Here is a 26,533-nt window from a genome sequence, read left to right as displayed (position 1 = left end):
GTGGGACCACCAGGATTAGTCTCCCGGTTTTACAGAGGGGGAAAGTAAGGTGCGGCAGGGGAGGGGACACGTTCTTTAAAGCGTATAAGAACATAAGAATGGCCATACTGAGTCAGACCAAAGATCCATCCAGCCTAGTATCCTGTCTGCCGACAGTGGCCAATGCCAGGTGCCCCAGAGGGAGTGAATCAAATAGGTACTGATCAAGCCATCTCTCTCCTGCCATCCATCTCCATCCTCTAGCAAACAGAGGCGAGGGACACCATTCCTTACCCATCCTGGCTAATAGCCATTTATGGACTTAACCTCCATGAATTTATCTAGTTCTCTTTTAAACCCTGTTATAGTCCTGGTTTTCACAACCTCCTCAGGCAAGGAGTTCCACAGATTGACTATGCGCTGTGTGAAGAAGGACTTCCTTTTATTTGTTTTAAACCTGATGCCCATTAGTTTCATTTGGTGGCCCTTAGTTCTTATATTATGGGAACAAGTAAATAACTTTTCCGTATTCACTTTCTCCACATCACTCATGATTTTATATAGCTTTCTCATATCCCCCCTTGGTCTCCTATTTTCTAAGCTGAAAAGTCCTAGTCTCTTTAATCTCTCCTCATATGGGACCCGTTCCAAACCCCTAATCATTTTAGTTGCCCTTCTCTGAACCTTTTCTAATGACAGTATATCTTTTTGGAGATAAGGAGACCACATCTGTACACAGTATTCCAGATGTGGGCGTACCATGGATTTATATAAGGGCAATAAGATATTCTCTGTCTTATTCTCTATCCCTTTTTTAATGATTCCTAACATCCTGTTTGCTTTTTTGACTGCCGCTGCACACTGCGTGGACGTCTTCAGACAACTATCCACGATGACTCCAAGTGCTGAAGTATAACTCACTGTGAGCTTCAGCCAGGACCCAGAAGGTGGCGAACTGCCCAAGGGATTTCCATGATGGGTTTGCAGCCGTTCTCTGCCTCAGTGTGCACTGGGCGAGTAGGCCAAGAGGAGGGTGTGAGAATATGTGTCAGGAACCGAGATTGAGGTCTTCAGTGTATCCCAGATGCTCAGCCCCATGCGGGCCTGTCCAGACAAGGATACAAGGGGAAGTTTTCAAAAGGACTAGCAAAACCTTTGGAAAAAAAAAACTGTTTCAAGATGCTAATGCAGACAGGGCAAGTTGTACTGGAATTTGCATTCACTGGTGGCAAGCCGCCCTGAGTATGCACTGCCGTGCACCATAGATCCCTGCATCCGGCAATGCTGCCCACCAGTGGCTGTTTGCCATGAGGGCGTGGCTGGGCAGTGTCTCCGTGCAGTGTAGGTCGCTGTGCATGGCTTCTGTCTCCAGAGCAGAAGTGGGCAAAATGCGGCTCGCAGGCTGGATCCAGCTTGCCAGATGTTTTCCTCTGGCCTGCCATGACCCTGTGAGCTGGGGCCAGTGGCGAATGTCCCGTAGGCCAGCCGGGCGTTCTGGCCATCTGCTTGTCTGTCGTGGCTCCAGCCCTGCTGCTCCTGGAAGTGCTGCAGCTAGAGGCTTCTGGTACATATGTCTCTGCATGCCCCTTAGGGTACAGGGGACAGCAGGTCTCCACATGCTACCCCACCGGATTCCCTGTAAACTGAGCGCTTGGGCGGCCCTGCCCAAGAGAGATTCCAATGCACCCAGCTGATTAGCCGAGTGTCCACAGCTGGAAGCATGTGTTTCTACTGGTGGTGCACATCCATACATGATTTGGTGCACAGAATAAAATTTAGTCCACACATGGATGAGGAAAAAATACAGGGAGCATTAGCTCCCACCCCCAGCACCATCCTAACAGCTCCTATTGGCTGGAAAGCAAGTGCATGGGTGGCAAGTGATTCATTGCACAGGGGGATGGTTAATCTCTTGGGGATAACACTTGCCAGTATTTGGCTGTCTCCAGGTGGAATCTCTGGTATCCAGGATCCTGTCTCCATATGCCTGCACCCAAGCCCCAACCCTTTGTACACAGAGAACATCCACCCCTTGCTCATGTGTTCGTAGCAGATCCCAGAGCCGAGCTCAGTGTGCAGTGACAGTAGATTTCTCGGCAACACGTATGCTAATGAGGGACTCATTTGCATGAGTCACGATCTCATTTGCATGTTTTCCTGCCGATCCATTTTTGCGCTAAGGGTTTTTGCGCAAAAACAAGCAGTGTGGACATTTTCTTTTTGTGCAAAACCCCCTTTTTCCGCAAGATCAATAAACCTCCTTTTTTGGGGGCATAACGATCTTGCAGAAAAAGGGGGTTTTTGCACAAAAAGAATATGTCCACAATGCTGGTTTTTGCACAAAAACCCTAGACCAAAAACGGATCGGCAGAAAATATGCAGATGAGATTGTGACTCATTAGCATATTTTTTGCCAAGATAACTCATAGTGTAGACGTAGCCTAACTGTTCATCAGTAGATTGCAAAGTGATGTACACATCAGAGTAATACCTTTAGCCACATGTTGTAAGTAAAGAAACAGGGACAGAGGCTTGCTCCAAGTGCTGGGCTAGTGGTAGAACCAGGGAGAGAACCTCAGGGCTGTGTCTAGACTGGCCACTTTTTCCGGAAAACCAGCCGCTTTTCCGGAAAAACTTGCCAGCTGTCTACACTGGCCGCTTGAATTTCCACAAAAGCACTGACAATCTCATGTAAGATTGTCAGTGTTCTTGCGGAAATACTATGCTGCTCCTGTTCGGGCAAGTCTTTTTCTGAAAAATTTTTGCGCAAAAAGACCAGTGTAGACAGCAGAGATTTGTTTTCCGCAAAAAAGCCCCGATCGCGAAAATGGCGATCGGGGCTTTTATTGCGGAAAAATGCATCTAGATTGTCCATGGATGCTTTTCCATAAAAAGTGCTTTTGCGGAAAAGCGTCCTGCCAATCTAGATGCGCTTTTCCAAAAATGCTTTTATCGGAAAACTTTTCCATTAAAAGCATTTCCGGAAAATCGTGCCAGTCTAGACGTAGCCCAGCTGTTTGCTTCTCAGCTTAGCACAGTGCTAATTAGGCTAACCTGCTTGTCAGCCAAGCTTCCTTGTTATCAATGGAGTCACTTCACACTTACAGCAGACTGAGCTCAGCTGGCCGGTACCTCCGCTTACGTAACCCATTTGTGGCGTTAACCACAGGCAAAGATCTGTCCCTGGCTGGTGACCACGTGGTATAAAACTGCCCCTATGAAGCTGTGGGGGATAGATAGGAGGGTGGTTAGATACTGGGGCCTAGGGCAGAAGCGTGAGGCTAGATGTAGCTTTGTGTGTGTATTTCTTGGTCATCATCTGATAAGGACCGAATGATAGATGGTGATTTTATTGATTCAATTTTCCCTCTTTGTGCCAAGCATGCTACAGTTGGATAAAAGGAGCTATAAATCTCTCCAGATAGAACCACTTTGCTCTGCCTCTCTCTCCTTGCTTTCTCCCCGTTAGCTCTTACTCAAAAATACAGCAGGGGAAATGATGGTGCATCGTGACATCTGTGTGGAGCAGCCCCGATAAGCCACAATTTGCATTTTCATGCGATAATTTGCCACTCCCGACATTTTCAGAATACCATTAGAACCACGTTCGTTCTGTCACCATGAACACTGGCATGAGGGGATCGTAACCAGGAGAATGAGAATTCAAGTGGCAGGTTTTTTTGGCTTTGTCAGGTCTTGAATGGCTCCCAATCGATAGTAAGTTGGTACTTGAAGATGAATTTCGCTTTTTGGAGACCATCTCACAGCAGCCTCTATTCATTTTTTGTGGTAAATTTGATGGTCCCAAACAACAGGCATCCCATGTTTTGCTCCATCTGCTATGGGGACAGACCCACGGGGCCTTTAAAATTCTCTTTCCCTGGGATGTATGTACGACTCAGGGACACTGGAACACAGCTGGCATCGCTGGAGGAACTGTATAATTAGGGGCAATAACCATGACAAGCGAACGGGTCCTTCCTGGGAAAACCTACTTGAGTGTCTCTTGCTATGGTATCGGAATAACAACCTGTTATGGTTCATTGTTTTCAGTGGTACTCATGCTGCAAAAGGGAGCAGCCCTACAGAATGGTGCCCTCTCTTTGCAAAACAAGCATCCTTTTCTTCCTAGCAACAAGCTGTGACCCTCACGGGGGGAAACCACGTAGGGGGAACCCCCTTCTAGCTTTAGCCTTATCTCCATGCAATACAAAGACTCATGTTGGACAACCCCCAGAAGGACAGGTTTTGTTGGGATAAGCTCCAGTCGCGCGCGCAGCCCTGAGGATCTTTGAGTTTGGGTTCTGTTTGCCACATTCAGCCCCTCAGACCGGTCACTGAATTCTGTGGCAACAGGGCATTGGTCTAAAGTTGTCCAGAAGTCCTACTTCTTTCAATGGGTACTTTTTAGACAGGGTTTTGAGGTCAGATCATCCAGTCCAGAAGTGGGGAACCTCCGGCCTGCGGGCCACACGTGGTTCCATCATGGTTAGCCACTGGCAGGCCGTGACACGGTTTGTTTACCTGAGTGTCCACAGGCACACAGCCCCGCAGCTCCCATTGGCCACAAACAGTGAACTATGACCTCTGGGAGCTATAGCACTCTGTGCCTGCGGACACTCAGGTAAACAAACCATTTTGAGGCCCACCAGCGGCTAACCCCGATGAACCATGTGTGACCAGCCTGCCGGAGACTCCCTCCCTGATCTAGTCTGACCTCCTGCAGAACACGAGCCAAATATTTCCACCCGTGATTCCCTCATTGAACCGAATAACTTGGAGTTGGCTTTTCTAGGCAGGATGCTTCAGGAAATAAACGCTTCCAAGAAAATATTCAGCACACGTTGTCCTACCTCAGAAAGATCCGTCCAAGCACGGTCACCTTTCCCCCTGAACAGTACATTAGCCACAGGGGTCCACTAAATATACAAACCGGTCACTCTTGTCTATTTTAAGTAACTATAAATCACATAGCTATTGATTAAGGGTCTCACCCGGAGGCCGTTGAAGTCCATGGCAGCTATTCCCATTCATCGGGCCCTGAAGTTACATCTTTCTAAAACATGTTCTCTATGGATGGCAAACCTGGTGGTACTCAACACCTCTGGAGCCGTGCTAAGTACCCTCAGCTCCCCCTGACGCCCAGGATGTATTTATTAAATCAGATACGAGAGAATCTTCATTACAAGCCAGATTTTGGCACCGACCGCCTCCCCCCCACACACACACCTTAAAAAGAAAAAAACCTTCCATTTGGCATAAAATTTCTCCACTGGAAGACTTGTGCTGGCCATATTGTTGTTGTTCGGTGAATTAGTATGGAACAGTGCAAGCTTGTGCACACCACATGCATCTAGGGGCAGTGCAGCATCAAGAGGAAGGAGGCTGGAGAGAGACCTTGAGACAGACGGAGTTTCTCTGAGTGAGAAACCAAATCCACTTCCTTTATCTGTTATGTTCTTGATGTAATAACTTATTCCAGTTTCGCTCTAAGACCTGAGACGCCCTGCTGCCTGCAGAAGATGGCAACCCAAAAGACCCTTCCTGAGGGAGGAGACTCTGATCAGGGGTGGTTTTTCATTTCCAAAGCAATTGTGCTAAAATTTATTTACCAACATTTCCCTAGAACAGTGATTCCCAAACTTTTTGGCATCATGCCTCCCTTTCTGATTTTTGAGAAACCCTCAGGCCCCCCGCACCCAAATAGCAGCAAAACAGTAGCGGCCCCTTTAATTCCTGGCACCAACGTAAAAAAAAAGGTGCTAGTACTCCAGGGAGGGGGAAAGTTGCCCTTTTAAGAGCAGAGCAGGCGCTGCGCTTTTAAGGCGGCCATTTTGAAGTCTGCCCGGACACTCCATCCATTTATTTACTGGATGGCCTGGGCTCTTCCTTGGAAGGGGGGATTCATGGGAGGGGGGCTTGGTCACCTCACACCCCCCCTGGAATTTTTTCACCCCCCCCAGGGGGCATGCCTCCCCAGTTTGGGAACCTATGCCCTAGAAAAACCCATAAAACACAGCAACCTCTGATCAACATAAAGAATCTCCTTGTTATAGATACCAGTGCTCAACAAGGACTAGTGCAGCTGTAACGCTGAGGCCATGTCTACACTGAGGGGCTATGTTTACATTGTGCTTTCTTGCGCAAGAACATATGCAAATGAGGCACGACGATGAATATTGCCATGCCTCATTTGCATACTTAATGAGCTGCCATTTTTGCGCAAGGGGCTTTAGTGCTACACTGCTCCTTCTTGCGCAAACCCCTCCTCTTGCACAAGAACTGTTCTGCTGTATATTTTCAGGCAGAACGGCTCTTGCACAAGAGGGGTTTTTTTGCACAAGAAGGAGCAGTGTAGATTGTTCCTTCTTGCGCAAAATGGCAGCTCATTAAGCATGCAAATGAGGCACAGCGATATTCATCACTGCGCCTCATTTGCATATGTTCTTGTGCAAGAAAGCACAATATAGACATAGCTTGGGTGTTTTGTGGAAGAGGAAATGCAAATGGGGCACTCATTTGCATATCTCATGCTCTCATTTGCATGTCTTCGTCCAATCCTTTTTGTGGAAAGGGTTTTTGTGATAAAAAGCTCTGTGTAGACGAGGGCATTTGGTGGGGAAAAAAACCCTTTTGTGCAAGAGCCTGTACACCTCATTTTTTGAGGCATACGGGTTTTTTCCCCCAACAAATGGCCCTGTCTACACTGGGCTTTTTATCTCAAAGAAGATATGCAAATGAGAGCATGTGATATGTAAATGAGTACCCCATTTGCATTTCCTCTTCCGCAAAACACCCACACTGTAGACATTGCCTGAGAGGCAGAACCAAACGTGGGACCTTTGCAGTTTGTTGCATGTGCCTCTTCCACTTGAGCTAAGGAACCAGCTGGCTCTCACCTATGGCTGTAGAGCAAATTCATTCTCTGTCAGTGGAGAAATTGCCACTACATGGGCCAGTGAACTCTTGTGGCTTACACATTGTCAGTTGGAAGGTATTGTTTTTAGTTACTGGAGATGGTCACAACACATGAGATGGAGGGTGATTGAGTGGCCCCCATTGGACTAGCTAGTCTTCCTTTTGCCCCTGTCTGTCTGCATGATTCATCTCTGCCATCTCTCAGGGTATTTGTGCAAGAAGCTTTTTGCAGAAGAGCTCTTCCGCAAAAACGTCTTGTACAAGAATGTGTCTGCACTGCAAAAGCGCATCGAAAGAACAATGTGCGCTTGCACAAGAGAGCATCCAGACTGCATGGACGCTCTCTCAAAAGACAGTGCTGATAGCTATACACAGAGGCTACATCTACACTGGCACCCTTTTCCAGAAATGCTTAAAACGGAACAGTTTTCCGTTATAAGTATTTCCGGAAAAAGCGCGTCTACATTGGCAGGATGCTTTTCCGGAAAAGCACTTTTTCTGGAAAAGCGTCCGTGGCCAATGTAGACACGCTTTTCCGGAAAAAAGCCCCGATCGTCATTTTTGCGTTCGGGGCTTTTTTGCGGAAAAGACTACTGGGCTGTCTACACCGGCCCTTTTCCGGAACAGTTTTTCCGGAAAAGGACTTTTGCCCGAACGGGAGCAGCATAGTTTTTCCGGAAAAACACTGACAATTTTACAGTAGATCGTCATTGCTTTTCCAGAAAAGCAAGCGGCCAGTGTAGACAGCTGGCAAGTTATTCCGGAAAAGCGGCTGCTTTTCCTGAATAAGTGGCCTAGTGTAAACACAGCCAGAATGTCCACCAGAGCCGTTGTGCTTTTTCCTCTTTTCTGTTTTTGCGCAAAAACCCCACTGTTGCCCAGCCACACACTTTTTTGTGCAAAAACTCTTACGCAAAAAGGAGTTTTTCCTCATACAAGAAGGAATACCTACACCGGAAAAAACCCTCTGTTCTTTCGTTTTACTTGCGCAAAAATGTGCTTGAGGTATGGATGCTCCGCGAGTTTTTGCGCAAAAGCGGCCATTTTTGCGCAAAAACTGTGTAGTGTAGACCTAGCCTCAGATGGAGACAGCAATGCTCCCTGTCCTTGTAAAGCACTTTCTAGATAACAGCAGAAGAAGTACCCATCAATGGTAGGACCCATGTTAATGAGGCTAATTAAATGGGCTGGTTGTGTCCTATACATCGCTTTTGATGTGGAAATGTTATTGGCAGGAGAAATTGGCTTTGTAAAGCACCAACCAGCTAATGTCTTTGTTTAGGCCCAGGGTAACAGTATCAAATCTGTAGATAATAGGGCTGTCAAGCGATTAAAAAAATTAATTGCGATTAATCGGGTGATTAATTGTGTGTGCTCCCCTTTGAAACACCGCGGCGGCCGGGGCGGCGTTTCCAAGGGACAGTGCAGCATTAACGCCTGCCATTAACGCGTTAAAAAAAATTATCGCGTTAATCCTGCTCTGAGTTAATCGCAGGCATTAACACGTGTGAATCGACAGCCCTCATAGATAAATTTCTGTTCTTCATACTGGTTGTGAAATTCCTCTGTAGAAGAATGGCTACTTTTAAATCCATGATTGAGTGTCCAGGCAGGTTAAAATGTTTCCCTACAGGTTTGTGTATGTTATCATTTCTAATGTCTGATCTGTGTCCATTTATCCTTTGTTATAGAGACTGTCTGGTTACCATTACCCCGTCACTGCAGCAAAAACACAGTTGTGTTGTTGTCACTGCCTAACACGATGATGGTGAAAACCGACAGCCACTGTGTGATCGTTTCTTCTTGGGAAGGGATTGATTCAAACAAGCTGGTATTCCCTGGAAAGTCGTTCCAGTGGGTCTGGACAACTTCCAGGCCTAAGATGCATCATGTGACCTCACCATCCCGGATGTGACAGGAAAAGATGGGGAGGGGTTCTCCAAAAGTGTGGAGCAGAAGTAGGTCTGTGTACCTATCAGACCTCAGTCATTGTAATATCTAGAAAGAAAGGACTGTCTAGTGGTTAGGGTGCTAGGGGAGAGGGAAGAGTGATGGCGGGAGGGGTGGGGCTCGGAGAATGGGAACGGATAGACCATTACCTTCCTCCCTGCCCGGACTCCTGACCTCAACTGTGTAACTGCTGCGGCTGGTAAGGCCTGCAGGCCGGGACTTTGATAGTCCTCTTTGAGCCTTCACTTCCCATCTGTAACATGAGGCTACTAGTAATGCTCTACTTCACAAGAGCTGTTGTAGGGATAAGTCCCTGAAAGAAGGTGAGGAGGCGAGAGCCTTAAAAATCTCTGAGAGATGTAAATAGAGAACAGAGACAGGCACTGAAAATGATTAGAGTTATGGAAAGGTGGGGCCTATTAAGAGACTCAAAGACGACGTGACAGAGTGATGGAAAGTAAAGGATGATAGAAGGGAAATGTGGATGCTCTTTCTTACATTTTTTTCTCCTGACACAAAGACGAGTCTCTATGAAAATAAAACCAACAAAATTAACACTGGCCTTACACGCCCTGCAAATTTGTGAAGCTCCTTACTGCAGACGCTCTCAGTGAAGACAAGAGTTTGGTGTTCAAAGAAGGATTGGATGTTTTCGTGACAGTGGAGAATCCAAAATCACTTTACAGTGGAGAAAAGCCTTTTATGGCCTATCAACCTTCAGGCTTCAGGAGCCAACCACTAGGTGGGGGACAGGAAGGAATAATATTGGCAGGTTCTTATCATATGGGATTCCACGTACTTTCTTCTGAAGCATATGGAACTAGCTGCTGTTGGAGACAGGCGACAGCATGACATGGGCCTGGCCTGATCTGGCCTTTCCTGTGTTCCCGAAGTATTCCTGAGAGCAGCTGCTTTCAAGGGAGAGCGAGAGAAGGAAGCACATTCACAAATGGATTTCTTAGAGAAAAAATCCTGCCGCACTAGCAGCAGGGTAAAGGAGTAACCATAGCAACCACCATCTTCACTGCCACTGACTGCAGCATGTGAAACACAGAAAAAGGAAGTCCCTTGAAAAATAAATAAAGGTTGGGGAGGGGGTGCTTTTCTGGGGGAGGCGAGGGAGATAGTCCCGAGCAACTATTGCAGACTGAACTGTTCTGTAATTGCTATTCTGGAGTAGCTGCCCGTCTATCCCCATGTGGACTCTCCATTCTGGAATAAAAGTTCTTTTACTGCCGAATAATGAGCATGCTCACCAGCAACCTAATTAACTTGCAGAAGTCTGCCTACCGGGGGTGCTATTGTGCACGAGATATCACTGCCCATGCAGGTCCTTCCAAAATGCACACCACAGGGAGAGTCAGCTACCCCTTACTCTGCCTCTTCCTTCCTCTCTGACTTTGGGCAAGTCACTTCCCATCTTTGTGCTTCAGTTTTTCCCTCTATCTTTGAGATAATGCTATTTCCCTGTCTCACTGCAGTGATGGTGGTTGCGGGGCTATCTGAAAAGAAAGTTCTTCTACACACAGCGTGCAGTCAACTTGTGGAACTCCTTGCCAGAGGAGGCTGTGAAGGCTAGATAATTTCATGGAGGTTAGGTCCATAAAAGGCTATTAGCCAGGGGATAGAAATGGTGTCCCTGGCCTCTGTTTGTCAGAGGCTGGAGAAGAATGGCAGGAGACAAATCGCTTGATCATTGTCTTCGGTCCACCCCCTCTGGAGTACCTGGTGCTGGTTACTGAGCTAGATGGACCTTTGGTCTGACCCAGTACGGCCATTCTTATGTTCTTATATTTACACAGTGACTGGAGTCAGTGCAAAGTGTCATTAGTGTACAGTATCATGCTTAGGAACTTTGGGTCCCTTTGAAGCAAGAGAACACGCCATGGCTAACAGTTTTATCACCATGCCTTTGGGACGGAGGGGGTGGAAAAGTGTAACTGGCACATTTCACAAAAATTGCAAAAAATGTCTTGAAATAATTATTTTGCACATAATACTGTTGAAATGTTGCTACTCTGAGTTGGACAGGACCTCGTACAATGCATCCATTTCTCAGTCTTGCAGCAGTAATGGGGTTAAGGTGTAAGAACTTACAATCCGTGCTGGCTACAAATGGAGACCTATGCCGGGTGTATGTATATGTTGGGGGGGTGGAATTCCCAGATGTCCAATGGGAGGCACACAATGCTTCCAGCTTTGGTAAGGCCCAAAATATCAGGCCTTTATTACTCCCCAGGACTGTAGCTTGCTGTCTCAGTGCCGACTTGCCAATTACAGCTGGTCCCCAAGTTACGAACGGGTTACAGACCAAACACTTGGCCGTAACTCGAAATGTTCATAAGTCAGACCCCATTGGTTTACATTGTGACCACGCTGTTCGTAAGCGCAGGTCGTGTTCGTAACTTGGGGACCGCCTTTACGACCACTTCATGGGAGGTTTGGTCATAAATGCGAATGGTCGTAAATCGACCGTTCGTAACTTGGGGACCAGCTGTGCAAATATTGATCAAGGCAGAGGGAAATGGAAATAAAATCATGTCTGAGGGTGGGAAGGAAAAAACCTCAGCTCCTGACATTCTGGTATCCTCCATAGCAGTGATCTCCTTTTTCTGTTGCACCTCCCCCCCCACTTACCTGTAATGGAATCTGCCTACACGCCATCCCCACACTGGGATTGAGGGCTGGGAGCAAGACTGGGAGCTGGACCAAGGCTGGGGTCAGAGATAGAGCAGAGGTGAAGGCAGAGCAGGGCTGGCTGGTGCTCCCTCCCCACTCCCGGGGGGGGGGGGGATTGGCCATGCCTCCTGGAATGTTCCTCTTTGCCCCCCTACGGGGGTTCAACCCACAGCCTGGGGACCAATGCACTATGGTTTTTCTCATCCCATTAGGCGCGACCTTTGGAGACAGGGTTGGCTGTGTGATCCTCTGAATGCACTCAGCCCTTCAAAACGTGTGGTCTCACACTCAAGAGCAATGCTACATGGAAATGGGTTCAAATCCCGACTCCTGTATGGGCTCCATGCCTCCTCAATGAGGTCACTTAGGGCAAGATTTTTCAAAAGCAGAGAGAGATTTTGGGTGTCCAACTTGAGATACATGGAAGATTCTTAATCTTGGAGAAAGCACTGAGCCGCCTACCTGACAAAAATCAGGCCTCTTCATATGTCCACCCGAGCAGTAGAATTCAAGATGCTCCAAATCACTGGCCACTTTTGAAAATCTTGATCTTAATCTTTTAGTGCCTCTGTGCCCCATCTCTAAAGTGGGGATAAGCTCTCATCTTCGCCTGTCTTGTCTATGTAAAATATAGTCTATTTGTAGACTGTCCCTGACTCTGTGTGTGTACAGCACACAGCAGATTGGGACCCCAATCTCATTTGGAACCAGAATCAATCAATTTTCCAATTTTTTCCATCCATGTGCAGAATAAACTTTGTTCTGTGCACGGAGGTATGTGTGGATGTGCACCTCCAGGAGAAACACATGCTGCTAGCTGCAGGCACTCTGCTAATCATGGGGGGCAGCATTTGAACTTCTCCTGGGTGGCTGCCCAAGTGCTCAGGTTACATGGAACCCCGGTAGCAATTCTGATTTCTGCTACCAGCACCAGCTCCTTGGAACAGACATCTTCTCCCTTCACTGCCCATTCCAGAGATCTGGTGTTAAACTATTGCTCTCCCTTCAGGAAGACACTGCCAAATATGTAATTTTGGTCCCTCACCTGAGCATTAAGCAAGGAGATTTTAATCAAAATAAATCGCTAGGGTTAATAAATGCAAAGGCATATCTGCTGGGAGCAACAAAATCATTTTCTGTATATTGTGTGACTGTCATTGTTTTACTGCCCTATAAATGCTTATATAGTAAAGAAAAAAAATTAGCAGCTGTAATACATAAAGGTTTGTTGTATGAAAACGAATTATGCAAATTATGATCTGTCTTCTTGTGAGTGTAATAATAAAAATGTAAAATAAATCTTAATAACATGTCTCTAACTTAAAATGCTAGGAGGCAAAAGGGGGTGTGAAATGAAGGGGAGGCTAGTTCAGATGTTTATTATTGAATCCAATGCTGACTCCAACCTGCCTAATGTTCTTGGAGAAATTGAAACATCTAATGTCAAATAAGATCTCCATGGTCTAATTCTTCATTCAGAGCCCTGGGGGATAATGTATCTGACATGACAATCCAATAAGCTTTCACATCTTCATCCATTTGTTATTGGGAAAGCCCCCCACACCTCTGCTTAGGAATAAAAAGTACCTTTAAAACATCATTATTTCTTCCATTGTAATAAATTTCACTGAAGCGAGGGGTGTAATTTAAAAACGGGATGGGGGAAAGGAGGAACGGCTGGTGGATTATTGGTAACAGAATAGTCTGTCTATCTATCGCCAGTGGATGTTGTAGAATTTCATCTTTACTTATTCAAAACTTGCCTTGGGACACATTGGCTTCCCGGAAGCCTGGGGCAATTCTAGCGGGGACTAATAATGACTGAAAAGGTCAGATGAGATAAGGCAGCATCCTAGAATAGGGACAGTTCAATCTCAGGCTCCCATATGAGGGCTGAAACATAAGCTCACATATCACAGGCCAGGATGAGGCCTGAGGCCCAGACAGCAATGGTCAAGACTTGGCCAATACAAAGAAGAGTTAAGCTGTGAGCAAAAGGCAGGCCCTGCTCACAGAAGTTGGCTGGACCAGGGCTAATATTACAGAAACACTCAGACCTAAGAGGCACAGGCCATAAACACATTCCAGAGGGGTTGTAACAGAACACCTCATTAAGAAACATCTCGGTACCAACCTCCTCCCCACAAATAACAGGCCAACTGACCCAGGTTCAGGATGGGGGCCTACACTGACAGCATGATAGATAGTAATTGAACCCCACTCATATGAGGTAAGGGGTGGTAACCAAGCAACAGGAGGTGGCAACCGGATATGTCTGGAGGGATGTGTAACTTGTTCGTACCTACGTCTCAGAGGGGTAGCCATGTTAGGCTGTAACTTTAAAAACAATGAGTAGTCCTGTGGTACCTTACAGACTAACAAAAATATCTATAATATCATGAGTTTTCGTGGGCACAACCCACTTCTTCAGTGGGTTGTACCTACGAAAGCTCATGATGCTATATATATTTTTGTTAGTCCATAAGGTGCCACAGGACTGCTTGTTGTTTTTGCTTGTACCTGTGTATAAAAGTGAACCCCAAAGAGATGTCTTTGTCCGGCCTAGGGGGCAGTGATGGAGTCTCATGCCACTGGCTCCTCCCATTGTCAGGGGGTACATATGCAGAGTGGTTCAGTAGAGTCTAGTGACAACTATTATTGTACTTCATTTGTCAATAAACCTGCCCGGGCACCTTCAATCCTTATCTGATTTTGTGGGTCTTTGGGGGTTCTCTCGGATTCTGCTGTCATGGCTGTTTTCACAAAGACAACACGACATACAGAGAGGCACATGCAGGCAGCCGAACAGTTATCATCGCCAGTAGATCCTGACTACTACACCATGAACATATTTTTTTCCTAGGTGTATAGCAATGCCTGACTGGCCAGGTGCATCGTGGGTGCATCCTGTTCATGCTGGGCAAAGGGCCCGGGTTTTGAAAAGAGCCCGAGGCTACCACTGCTACTGTGGCAGACGCAGTGCCCAGAACCCCATGCCCTTCAAATTGCTGCTGAAACACACCCGGCATCTCTTAGGACTGCCTGAGATGGCGGGGGCATGGCAAGGTGCACCCCAGGCAGCATTGGAGGAGGGGTGCCATGTGGTCCTGGCAGCACCGAGGGCTGTCTGTCCGAGCCCTGCCCCTTCTTCCTGAGGCCCCGCCCCTTCCACCTGAGATCCCTGCTCCTTCCAGGAGCATGGAGCTGAAGGCTCCCTTGATCCTCTTCCTTTGAAGCATCAGGTTGTGGGCAATACCTGAGGCAGTATGACATGTTTGATGGTCTGTTCATTTGATCATCTGACCCCTTATGGCAGGCTGGCAGCTATCTGTACAGATCATCCACTGATCTCATCTGCTGTGTGGGGATGAGAAACTAAAACAGATGGACCACAGCCTGGGTGCAGAATGGCAGGATACCAATATAGATGGGCTGGTGCTTTGAACTGGTACTGCAGGAATCAAGAAACTGACTCAGATCAGTGACTCTCAACCAATGGTTTCTATTTTTTTCCATTCATGTGCAGAATAAATGTTGTTCTGTGTGCCGAGGCAGGTGTGGGTGTGCACCACCAGGAAAAACACATGCTGTGGGCGCTCTGACAATCAGCTGGGAGGTATTTGAAACTCTCCTGGGAAGTCATCCACATGCTTAGTTTGCAGGGAACATTGTTCTCAGTCTTTCCAGACTATTGTACCCTTTTCAGCAGTCTGATTTGTCCTTACGTAGCACCCAAATTATACCTCACTTAAACTACTTGCTTACAAAGTCAGACATAAAAATGCAGAAGTGCCACGGCACACTCTTACTGAAAAAAATGCTGATTCTCTCCTTTTACCATCTCATTGCAAAATAAATCAAACTGGAATATAAATGACGAACATACATAGTACATACAGCAGTACAAAAAAGTCATTGTCTGTATGAAGCTTTAGTTTGTACTAACTTTGCCAGTGCTTTTTATGTAGCCTGTTGTAAAATGAGGCAAATATCTAGATGAGATGACATACTTCCTGGAAAACCTCTTTGTGACCCCAAGGGGACATATGCCCCCGGTTGACAACCACCGACCTAGAGGGATGAGTGCTGTGATTTTATGTGCATCAATGGACTGAATCGCAGGCAGTCAGGCCTACTGGTCAGAGTGGAAGACAGGCCTCGGGGTCGGAAGCTGAGAGTTGAGGTGCAGTTGCAGGCAGAACTGTGGCTATGTCTACACTACGAATGTTTTGCGGAAGAGGCGATGCAAATGAAGTGCTCATTAGCATTTTCTCACGCTTCATTTGCATAATTTCTTCCGATCCATTTTGTGGAAGAGGTTTTTGCTCAAAAAAAAAAAGTGGTGTGGACATGTCGGTTTTGCGCAAAACCCCCTTTTCACGCAAGATCCTTATGCCCTTAAAATAGAGGCGTAAAGATCTTGTGAAAAAAGGGGTTGGAACCTGGCATCAGGGAAGGCAGGAACGGGACCGGAACAGGATCGTAACAAAGCTGGGTGCAGAGCAAGATCTGGGCTGGAGGGATGGAGCAGTAAAGCAGGAGCAGAACTTGGGGAGGTAGAGAGACCATGAGTGTGTGTGTCGAACTGGCTGCTAGGTTTAAGAACTGGCTTCCTGGCTTCCTCAGGCAGGATGGTCCATCAGGCAGCTTAGCTGACTCATTAGGGTGTCAGAAATACTGAGCAGCTCAGCTGAGCCTTACCTCTGGCACTGGCATGAATTAGCAGGCTGGGCCAGATGGGCCAGCATTCTGACCCAGTCTATTTCACCTAGTGCTTCTCAAACTGGGGGGGCTGACCCAAAAGGGGATCACAAAACTGTTGTGATGAAAATCTGGTTGTCCACTTCTGAAGGCTGCATCACCATCAGCAGTGCAAAAGTAAGGGTGGCATAGCATGAGGGCGAGGGGTTGTCACAGCCTGAAATATGTTAAAAGGAGGTGAAAAAAAGTTTGAGAACCCCCTATGTCTTTGGAAACAAACACAAACATGGTTCACTTCCCAGAAAGGACAGTGTTCATAGCTTGGTCATCAAAATGCTGTGGCTAGGTTGGACTCGTTGGAAGCTGCCTGATGTGTTTTGGAACCCAAGTGAGCACGTGCATTAAAAATGGGCAAAAGCTGCACAGGTCTGAACTTCCCAAAGTGGGAGCATTTTTGCGTTGGCCCATGAGAGAGGGATCAGAGGGCCATCTATCCATCCACCCACCTTAGGCTTTGTAGCTTTTCTCACTGATGCTTGCAGCACCTGCCGGCGAGAGCTCAGAACTTGGGGCCTTAACAGTGGCGTGTGGGCGGCACTGCTCATGTGGGAGGTATGAAACTAGAAGAGGAAAGGCACTGAGTTATACAGCCAACAGGATGCTGAGCTATCCGGATTGCCCACACATTAGCACATACGCATCAAGGACGAGGACAGTCATTGGTTCCCTCTGGCCAACATGCAAATCAGTCTGTCCCCTGGCATGCTAACGATGTGTTAATCGTTCTTTTCAGATGAATTTTTCTGTCAGGTGGAGGAGTCATTCTGACACCAGCTTGAATCTGAGGCTTGCAGCCTTCAATCAGACTGTAAAGAGGCTGTGAAATAATAAAGCAGTGTGAAGTTTTCCCTTGGAAACCGGAAGCCTTGGGAAGCTTTCCAGGTGCTGGGTCTTGCAGCAACCATCAAAACCTGAGTGAGGCTTACTGGGAACTGAGCTAACAATGGAGAACTTTTGAATGAACCCGGGGCCTGGTTTTGAGCAGTCTGGCCTAAAGTTTCCAAAGGAGGCTTTGGTCAAGTTTCAAGGTCTCAGAGGGGCAGCCATGTTAGTCTGTATCTTTAAAAACAATGCGTGTCCCATGGCACCTTAGAAACCCAGAATTTACAACAGAAAACAAAGGGAAGAAACGAAAGTTACCTGTCAGTAATAGTGCTGGTGCTAATGAGGCTAATTTTGCGAGCTGCATGTGTCCCGTATACATGCACGGAATCTACAATCTAGTTTTGAGCTAGCCTGGGGCAAAGTTTTATATGGAAAGACCAGAGCCAAATTCCGAATCATTTTAAGACCTAGTCTTCAATGAATCTCAGGTGAAGTTACAGAAAGAGACCAGAGTTGAGTATTGAGAGAGTGTAGGGGTACGTCTACACTAACCCCCTAGTTCGATCTAGGGAGGCTAATGAGGGCAACCGAAATTGCAAATGAAGTGCGGGATTTAAATATCCCGCGCTTCATTAGCATGTTCCCGGCCGGTCGCCATTTTAGAAATTGACTAGCCCGAAGTAACTGCCCGCGTCTACATGTGGCAGTGAAACGGGATTCTGAATTAAAGCCCTTAAATCGAATTAGCTGGTAAACCTCATTCCAGGAGGAATAACACCTAATTCGATTTAGGGCTTTAATTCGGAATCCCGTTTCACTGCCGCTTGTAGATTTCGGGCTAGTCAATTTCTAAAATGGCAACCGGACAGGAATATGCTAATGAAGCGCGGGATATTTAAATCTCGCGCTTCATTTGGAATTTCGGTCGCCCTCATTAGCCACCCTAGATCAAACTAGGGGGTTAGTGTAGACGTACCGTAGGAGAGCCTGTCTTGACTAAACCCCACTATGTCTGCTTTACCCCAGGCCTGTCTCAAGTCTGGTGCACATAGCACACAAGCAAGGTTGGGGCTTTGAGTGGCAGGAATGTTTTCGCACAAACATGTGTGTCCAGCATAGTACAGTGTGATCATGCCAAGAAAACGGGGAGTGAACTGGTACATTTCATTTCTGATAAGCAAAAAGCAGAGACAACCATAGAACTGTTAACTAAGCACATAATTTTGCAACATCCTGAGAAGCAGGTATAATAGGTACCATTCACAATACGTAATTAATTGATAGATATTATTAGAGCGACCAAGTCTCACTTCGCTATAAAATGGGCTTAATAAGAAGAATCGATGGAAGGTAGTGAGCACGGTTGACCCACAAGTCCTGCTTGCTGTAACTAGAAGTAAAAGACCTTCACACCAGCTACGGCAGTGCATGGCATCTAAAACTGTGGGAGTCAAAGGAACCACGAACCTCCTGCCTGGTACTGTAGGTGGCATATGGGTGAAGTGTAAGTGAACTAGGCTTAAATATTGTATTATAATAAATCTTCTGTTAATTGCTTTTGTATTGTTTTGTATTGTACTAATTGTTTTAAAAATGTATAGTATTTAAGGTGTAAATTATGTAGTAATTGTTTTTAAGGCTTGTAAAACTTAAACAACTATATTAACTGCTTAAAGCTTGCAATAAAGAAGAAAGTGGTTAAGACTCTCTGGAGTGTCCTGGTTTCCCCTGGATCTAAAATAAATCAAACCACATGACAGAGAGCCTGTAGCAAGGGTCACGTGGGTCTGAGTTCTGGGATGAACCTGGGGATCGAGTTTCCCAGAAACTAAGACCAAGTTCTGAGAGAGTCAGAAGCAGAGTTTCAGAGGGGCTCAGGGCCTATTTTCCACTGAGGTCCATCCATGCAATGTGCTGGCAGTGTATGTGAGAGGGTATGAAGGTGGCTTCTAGTAGGTTGCCTGGAGAGAAGATAAGAAATCCATTATTTCGGGGCATGCTTGCATATGGATTCCCCTGCCCAGATTATCTGTTTCCATGGTAATGCTTCTGCTTTCTGCAGGACCCTACAGGTCACTCCTCAGCTACAGGTAGCTTCAATGATGGGGGAAGAGGGTTGGACACTGATGGAGCCAAAAGATGATGCTGGAACAGAATGTGCATGGAATCCTCACTCCATCCCAGATGGTCTTTTCTTTCTGCAGCCAACCACCCCCTCCAAGAAGTATGTCTGGGGCAGTGGTTAGCTGCAGAAACCTGCCAGAGAAGCTCCTTAGAAACAGAGGGAGGCAAAGGTTACCAAGGACAGAGATCCTGCATAGGGGGAGAGGGCCTCCACCAATCTCCCAGGATTCAGAGTTTGTGGCCTATTTCACACCAGGTTAGGGGACAATGGGGAAATTCCTGGGTCCCCCCAGTGGCACAGCTGGGTTGAAACTCTATGAAGAACTGAGATTTTCTCCACCATAGTCCCCCCCCCCACCCACATTATTTGTTGGAGTATGTATCACTTGTGAGCAATCCCGAAAGCAAGCAAGTAAAGACATTGCCACCTGCTGCAAGGAGCTTATGGTCTAAATTCAGTTCTCCTTATGCTCAGTTCTGTGTTTCTGGAACTTGATGGGGCAGGTTTGGGGCCCCAGCTCTTCAGCATATTTGCAGTTTACACACTAACCGAGCCTTGGGTGGATCCCTTAAACCACGGGTGATTTTCAAGCCACGCCAGGCCAGGGCAGTCTATGGTTTGGCCCCGAGACTTGTGTGGTAACATGTCCAGTTCCAATGAGTATTGTTTTGAGGGGTGATTCTGAACAGGAAACTGCAGGCGCAGAAAGAGGAAGTGGGCAGGGAACACCTATGTGGGCTGCCATTAAGAAATGTCTCACACAGGCTAGAATGATTGCCTTTCATACATCTAACCTACTTGAATGGTTCAGAGGGGTAGCTGACGGAGCCATGTAGATTAGGCAGGATGGCAAAGGGAAATGAAGCCGCGATTTAAATAATCGCTGCTTCATTTAAATCAAAATGGCTGCCATGCTGTGCCGATCAGCTGATTGTCGGCACAGCGTGGCAATCTAGACGGGGATCTGCCAACAAAGGGTTCTGGGGTCGGCAGATCCCCATCTAGACTGCCGCCTGAATCCCTCAGCTGATCGGTACAGCGTGGTGGCCATCTTGAGGGAAATACAACCTATAAAGCATTAAACAGGGCTCATTGGCTCATAGAGCTCTGCTTCTGAATCTTGTCTATTCCCAAAACAGAGTGGAAGAAAGTCAGAACTTTTGTGTGTTAGAACAACGGGGAGAGAGAATGTCTTCTTCCAGGTCTGTCTGATTGTTGAACAGGCAGACACTGGCTTTAGTTTTAAGTACAACATGCAATAGATCTTTGGAACTCACTGCTGCAGGATATTATATTATACACTAAAATAATGGCACTTGGTTTTCTTTGCAAATTCTTTGGAGGGTTACAGGTGAGAACAGTGTGGAAGGGCTTGTTGTGGTATCAGCTAAGACTCATAGATTTTTAAAACCAGAAAGGATCAGTAGCACATCTAGTCTGATATCACAAGCCATTGAAATTTACTCAGTTACCCCAGTATTGAGCCCAGGAACTTGCCTAGGCTAATATGCCTTTCAGCAAGTTTAAAAAGGAAGAGATATTTACATGGTAAGAACAGACTCAGTAGTTACACCAGTGATGAGAAAAAATTAGAACTTTCAATCCCCATGCTCCATGGTGCTCACCATCATCTGAAGTCAGGAAGGAATTTCTCATCATGCAAGCATGTTGCACTGTGAGGTACATTGTGGGAACCTGTACCCCTACCTACTCTAGCATTGGTCACTGTTAGAGGCCTGACACTTGGCTCCTCTCCATTGAACTCCTGCAAGACTAACCAAACCTGTAGATGGCATCATGAGCTTTTGAGAACCAAATCTCTTTTGATTTGAAATGAATATTTTCCTGTCTGGGCTCTATTTTACATCAGAGCAAAGGAAATGAAGGGCTGGAAGAAGAGAAGCCGAAGCCCATCTCTGAACTTTTAAGCCATTGGTTAAACAAGTGAGTGCTCTAACTGTGGGGTTCAAGGATATGAGGTGGGACTCCTCCCCCACTCAACTCCCCATTTTGTACAAGGCATATAAGTCCCAAAACTTATTTTTGGCTGAGTCTGTTTGGTGAGTAAGTGTCTAATTCACAAGAAGTTTTGGGTCAACCGAAACTATTTTTCAGCAAATAAACTATTTGAAAACAAAATTCCGCAGCTGTACCCTGGAAGCTGAGGGCGGGAAGGGACTGCCTGGGTCATATGGTCAACCCCCGGTATAGCATTGGACCTCCAGAGGCCATCTAGTCTATTCCCCATGTTGAGGCAGGATGAAGGGGGCCCAGATGCTCCTGAGTTGTGTGTATGAATTCAGGGCACTAGCCTCCAAGATTATAACTTTCACTTTCATTTCCCACTTGGCACCAGGGACATATTCCGACTGAGCCTTGTGTAAGTAACTCAGGGTATGTCTACACTACCCCGCTAGTTCGAACTAGCGGGGTAATGTATGCATACCGCACTTGCTAATGAAGCCAGGGATTTGAATTTCCCGGGCTTCATTAGCATAAGCGGGGAGCCGCCATTTTTAAATCCCCGCTGCTTCGAACCCCGTGTAGCGCGGCTACACGGGGCTCGAACTAGGTAGTTCGGACTAGGGTGCCTATTCCGAACTGCCGGTACACCTCGTTTCACGAGGAGTACCGGTAGTTCGGAATAGGACCCTAGTCCGAACTACCTAGTTCGAGCCCCGTGTAGCCGCGCTACACGGGGTTCGAAGCAGCGGGGATTTAAAAATGGCGGCTCCCCGCTTATGCTAATGAAGCCCGGGAAATTCAAATCCCGGGCTTCATTAGCAAGTGCGGTATGCATACATTACCCCGCTAGTTCGAACTAGCGGGGTAGTGTAGACATACCCTCAGTCACTTCGCATCCCCAAAGCTGCCATGTTTGCTGAGTCCTTACAATACAGAATTGACATATCAGAGTGGCTCTCCTGTTTTCCTCCATTTTCCCTTCTTCATCATCCTACGATACAGCAGCACTAGTCTTTTCCTTTGCCTGCTTCAAATCTCACCCTGCTTTTCCTTTTCCCTGTCCCGGCGAAACAAGATCCCACTCTCTGTATCAGAAGGAGGAGAAATGAAAGGTAACAATTATCTCTTCCAGTTTGCATGCATGTAAATGGTCTCTAATCATAATAGTGCTTAACGCTCTTCATCTTCAAAGTGCTGCGCCGGCATTAACTACTTAAGTTGCACACATCCTGGCATGTAGAGAGGTAAGGATTGGGACAAATCCGTGCCACCTAGGACTTCACAGCTGTCAGCAAGTTCAACATTTTGGGCCCATAGACAATAAGGGGCACAGAACCCAAGTTTTTCTGCTCTGCAGGCGCAGTCCTATTTGACTTGTGCTTTTAATTTGTGTTCTTTTAGTATGGTTTTTACATATTAGTTTCCAGAGCTTCCCACCTTAAAAAAAAAAAAGAAAAAGAAAAGTGTGGGGGTTTGTCCTGCTCCCCCTCCTCTTCTTCCCTTTTTGTCTCTTAGTCACAATCCCCTTTTTCCCGTGTTGGTATGCCTACAGCCATGGAACTGCGGGGAGGGGAGTCCGGGCCCACCCTCTCTCCCGAATCCCAGCCCAGGGCCCTAAGGACAGACTCTCAAGGACCTGTCCCACCGGAGGGGTAATGACCCTCAACCCACCGATGCGCCGGCTCCTTTCCCTGCCCTGGGCTACTTCCACCCTGCTTGGCTTACCTCGGCTTCCCCTATTCTTTCCTCCTCTCACCCCCCCCTTCTCTCCACTCTCTCCCCTCTCGGCTCCTCCGTTCCTCCATTTAAACTCCCCGCGGTCACGGCGGGGACGTCTGATGTCACCGCCGTTGACTGACGTCAGCCCCCGGGGCCATGCCTCCCCTTTCACCTCCTGCTGAGAGCTCCCTTGTGGCGCCCTCTGTTCTGCCGCTCAGCTGAGCCGCTGCCGCGCTACAAGGCGCGCATGCTCCTACCGAGCTCCGCGCCGCCCCCAGGAGTGACAGGGCGATCGCGGGGTCAGTGCGGGGTGGGCCCGCTTCACCGGGGTATGCGGGTCCCTCCCCGTCACAAAAAGAAAAGAAAAATCATCTCCCCCAAACAACATTCCTTCATCTGCAACAATTTCCCAGACAACAGCAGAACATTCTGACTGACACAGTACATGCTGTCACATCTATCTGTCTCACCACTATGCTACGCAAGCACCTTACACTTAAAATCAATAGCAGCACCAAAGTCCCTAGCTGACTTCATGCAGGCCCTAACATCTCTCCCTTTTCAAGGCAAAAGCTCCGCTTGGCCTTTGTTTGTTAGATTTCCTCGGTGTAATTTTTAGTTATGCCAAAGCAAACATCCTTGAAACCAAGACATGAAGCAGTTTTACTGTATATTCTAGAAATGTACATGCCTGTCTGGCCATTCTGTGAGTTTCCATTTGTTCAACAACTCATCCAAAATGGTAAGAGCTATGACTGACAAATTTGGTAGGCAGCGTCTTCTTATAATAACATAAAGCAAGGCCAGGGATTGGTTGTGCCAGGACAATGGGATGAGCCTGGAATTTGATTGTTTCTCATAAAATGGAAAGGAAGGGGACAGGCAGGAGGGGTAGTCATACTGCAGAATGACCACAGGGGGGCAGTAAGGGGCCAGAGAGGGGCACCAGGTCAGCTATAACCTCATTGGGCCAGCAAGGGGGAGGGAGTGAAGAAAGGGAGAGCTATCTGCAATATACTTCAGAGAGTTTATCTGTTTGTCTGTGTGTCTGTCTGCCCCCCAGCCAGGAGACATGCACCTCTCCGCCAGCTGTGCCAGCTGCAGCAACCATGGAAGATACTTTTCACTTAGCCTCAAACTGCTGCGGTGAGAGAGAATTTTAAACTTAATCTCAATGCTAACATACAGCTGCAAGAGTTGCAGATCTACTAAAGGGATAGGAAACTAGTTGCCTGTGAAAATAAGCACCTGTGAAAGATTCTGGACTTTGGGTGGAGTAACTTTATCACCAATGAAGAGATCAGAGAAATCACCAGTTAGCTGTTCAACTCCACTACAGTCAGAAAGCAATGTCTGGAATATTTGGGGTATGTATGCCAGCTGCCAACACACTGACTCCCACATGAAGCTGTCCAGTGGAAACCAACTGGAATAAGGGAACAAGAGCAGCCAGGAGAAACCTTAAGAACCATCCTAGTAGGGAAGGCAGAACAGTGCATTTCAACAGTGTAGAGCAGACAGACTCAGAAGCAAATGACAAAGAAGGGTGGAAGAGGTTGGTTTCCTCCCTGTGCACCAGCTCTAGCTTGAGAAAGATACAAATATCTATTTATCCAGCAGATGAAGGGACAGCCAATTAGATGTAGAGAGCTGAAACAGCAGCTCTGGTAGAAGCAGCAACTACTCCTATTCAGCACAGTGTGGTGTTAACTCTGAATTCCAGGATGACTATCTAAGCCTCAATATTGTTAAATGTTTTGCTGACTATGTCCTATGCAAAAGATGAGCAACAATCAGATGATGCAGATATTATTATTTGTATTCTGGGGAACCTAGGGTGTATCTACACTGCACCGTAACTCGAAATAAGATACACAGTTTGAGCTACGCAAATTACATATCTTATTTCAATGCTATTTTGAAATAGCTTATATTGTCATTTAGCGCAGTCTATGCAGCGCCAAATTTCGAAAAAGCATGCCTCGTAGAATGAAGTTTACAGGAACGTTGGAATAGCAAGCCCAAAATAATGGGCTTGCTGTGAAGACGCAGGATAACTAATTTGGGATACTCTGGTTTTCCGAAATAGAGCTGCAGTGTAGATGTAGCCCTAGAGGCCCCGACCAATTTGAGGGCTTCTTGTCACTAAGGCCGTGTCCAGACTCAGGGGTTTTTTCGGGAAAAGTAGCCTTTTCCCGAAAAAACTTCCCCTGCGTCCAGACTCAAGCCGCGTTCTTTCGAAATTATTTCGAAAGAACGCGGCTTTTCTTTCGATGGCGGTAAACCTCGTTTCACGAGGAAGAACGCCTTCTTTCGAAAGTTCCTCTTTCGAAAGAAGGCGTACTACAATGTAAAGAGGCCGTCTTCGAAAGAGAGCATCCAGACTCGCTGGGTGCTCTCTTTCGAAAAAGCGGATTTCCTCTATCGAAAGATCCGCCTGCAGTCTAGACGCGATCTTTCGAAAGAGCCTCTTTCGAGAGAAGCCTGCAGTCTAGACATAGCCTAAGTGCTGCACAAACACATAGTGAAGAACAGTCTTTGCCTAAAAAAGTTCAGTCCCCTAGCCATAACGCCTCTGTTCTAGTCTAGTCAAAGTCACTAGAGGTATCCTGAAATAGCTATTCTGCATCTTTTGAATGTGCCAGTTATTTCAAAATATAACAGGCTCACTATTCCGACATCCCTGTAAACCTCATTCCTCGAGGAGGAAGGAAAGTTTTGTAATAGTGCTTTATTTCAAAATAAGTGCTGTGTAGACAGCGCCAAATTTCAAAATAAGCTATTTCAAAATTGACTCAAAATAAGCTCTGCAATTTGCGTAGCTCAAATTGCTTAGCTTATTTAGAAGCCCAGGTGTAGTGCAGACACATTTTAAGTGTCCTTCCATTTTAGCTAAAACTGCTTAGGAAATGATTTGGTAAAAAACAAAACTATTCACAGGAAAGGGTCGGTTGCAACAAATCCCAAGTCAATATCTGTTTTGGAAAAAAATTTTTTTTGAAATTGTCTAAATGTCACCTTTTTATGTTTTCAAAAGTCTGCCTAATGTAGAGATGCTTTAAACAAAATACCTCATGTAACCTATCTATTTCAATGTTATAATCTGCAGGGTCTGTATATCCTATTTGGGTTCACGTATCATTCTTGTATGTAAAGTTAGAAATATGAGGTATGAGACTGTTTATCGTTGAAATGTGCTAATGCGAACCATTACTGGAGCTCTGAAAGCCTTAACGACTAGGTGATTAACTTAATGTTTTGTAAACAGCCTTGTTTGTCTTGTAAGTCCAAAGGTGATTGGACTAGTAAGACATGTGACCATATCACCTGGTACAGGGATTCCATTTTTGACCCAGATATTTTCCTTGGAAGAGGGAACGTAGAGCAAAAGATCCCTACCTTGGAGGGAACACTATTTAAGCCAGGGAAAATTATCAGGTCTTTGTTTTCACTTCCCTAGCTGCAGCACTTGCAAAATGGCTCAGGTGTAATTATTATGTAATTAACGGCGAGTTTCTATTAGCAACTGGTGGTCCATGGAAAGGTTTGCATTGAGCCAAGTGGGCCATGAGCCAAAAAGTTTGAGAACCCCTGGACTAGTGCTTGAAAGTT

This window comes from Pelodiscus sinensis, chromosome 1, assembly GCF_052426305.1.
Source record: "Pelodiscus sinensis isolate ZL-2025 chromosome 1, ASM5242630v1, whole genome shotgun sequence".
NCBI lineage: Eukaryota > Metazoa > Chordata > Testudines > Trionychidae > Pelodiscus > Pelodiscus sinensis.
Note: the sequence above shows the minus strand (reverse complement) of the source record.